A 2,299-nucleotide genomic window follows, 5' to 3' on the forward strand; every position below is an offset into this window, starting at 1 on the left:
CTTCAGACTTGAGAGGGAGGGAGAGAGGAGTGGGGGGAGGGTGGGAGGAGTGGGAGGCTGGGAGGAGGCGGAAATTTTTTTTTCTCAATAAAAAAAAATCTTTAAAAAAAAAATGTCAGCCTGCCTGCAGTTCAGGGACTCGGAGAACCTTCAGATGACATCGAAACCTCTGCAATGACCCCTTACTTGTCACTCCTGTGTAGAGAGGCTTCCATCTTGTTCATAACAGCAGAGCCTGTATTAGCCACCAAGATGGCTTTGCTCTACATTAGAGGATCACACTAAAAAACTGGGACCAATTAAACTAGTCACATGCCCTAAACATAAGAGCTCTGACATTTGTTATTGAATTAAAAGAAAAACACACTCCTATCTTCAGACTTCTGTGCCTGGATGCCCAAAAGGGGCTTGTCCCTTAGTCAAGTACATATGTGCATCCCCTAATCCTATCTTAGTCCTCAGAACTGCTGTGCAGGCAATGGATCAGTTCTGAAAGTAGACTGGCTGATCCCTGGGACTCCCAGATATGGATGTTTTCCTGAATGGCCTCAGGTACTTCTTAAAGAATCACAACAGTGCTCCAGCTTCCATTAACAAATAGCCTAACAGCTTTCTTAAGAACTGATCTCAGAAAGCAAGCACAAGACTCACACTACGTGCCATGGCCACTGAAAAGTTTGCTTCCCTTTGTATAGGAAAGACACTGGACCAACTCCACAAATACAAAGATCACTATGTACTAATAGAAGCAAAAACACAAACAGTAATGCTGATACAGAACCAAAGCCAAATTGAAGGGACAGTGGGAAGAATATCCCAGAGGAGATAGCTAAATTGTGTTCTGAAATTCAACATATCCTGTATATGATTTTTTCTGGGGAAATGTGAACAGGCATCTATTCATCCCCTCTAGGGCATCAACAACAGACCAACAAGATAGATGGATGATAGATAGATAGATAGATAGATAGATAGATAGATAGATAGATAGATAGATAGATAGTTCTACCCAAGTCCTACTTGGCCAACCAATGAGTTTAATGGGTTTAATGGGTTTATGGGAGTTTGGGTGAGTAGTCACTCAAAAGAAATATGGGCAACTCAGAAACAAATGTGTTGATGAAAACTATGAACCACTTTGCAGAGTCTTTATCATGGAGTCCTGTCTTCAGTTAACCTTCCACCTCCTCTAGACTCAAGAAGTTTCCAAGATCAGGTGTGATTGGTGGGCAGGAGCATACAGTGTCTGGAGTCTCAAGTGAGACTTTCTACTAGCTGCAGTATCCTTGATCCCATTAAGGCCACATAGTTATCATTGTGTCATTGTCCCTTCCTTTGTTGCCATAACTACAGGGTCAAACATTCTGTAGGCCTCCACAGCTTCCTTTCCTGCATGATATTTAATGGTTATACCATGTTCATACCTGGCAAATAATTGATTTCACCTCCAACATACTCCTAGTGCAGCAACCCAAGAAACCCTAGAATTGGCGAGAAAGTGCACTGCCTGCATAGAGAGGGCGAATCTACCAATTCCTCCAGGACTATTCAGAGGAGGGAGGCTCAGTGTGGGGAGCACAAGACACCCAGGATGCAGGGATGCAGCCAAAAAAGTTCAAACAACAGATAAGGCTTGGGATGCAGAAATACCTGCAGCATGTCATAACAAGTTGGGCAGCATTTCATGATCTGCAACTCATTCCTTATGGGACAATGTAATCAAGGCCACAGTTCAATATGGCGACTCGGAGTAAATGGTTCTCTGCTCACAGTGATATTCATACCCAGTACCGCAGTCTGTGCTTTCCACTTGTTTGACAGAAAGAGTATGGCTTCTTTATTTACTAGTTAGGGTCCTTCTGTGCAGCTAGTGATCCTTCATGTTTTGGCTGGAAGTAAGATGATTTTAGATTTCTGAGCATGTCAGATTCCAGTGTACATTAAAGTCTAGGGAAAACCCTTATTAAAATTACCTCCAAGAATGACAGAGGAGCTGCACCCGTGATAACATTATGACTGCCTAAACAAAACCTGAACAATGATAGTACCAGTAGACAAGTCCCAGCGACAAGGAAGAAGGAAATCTCAGGGCACCCCACCACTAGAAGACAAACTGTGGAGAGGAGAATTAGTCCTTCCCAAGGATCAGCCCCCAATTGGATATCCAATACAAAGCGGTCAGCCCTGAAATCATATGCCTATAAACAACACCAAACAGACTCAGCAGGTTGTGTTTACTGTGTATCACATGCACACATGTGACAATAATAATTTTAAAGGATGGAAGTTTGAGAGGAAA

Source organism: Microtus ochrogaster, chromosome 16 (assembly GCF_000317375.1).
Source record: "Microtus ochrogaster isolate Prairie Vole_2 chromosome 16, MicOch1.0, whole genome shotgun sequence".
NCBI classification, from domain to species: domain Eukaryota; kingdom Metazoa; phylum Chordata; class Mammalia; order Rodentia; family Cricetidae; genus Microtus; species Microtus ochrogaster.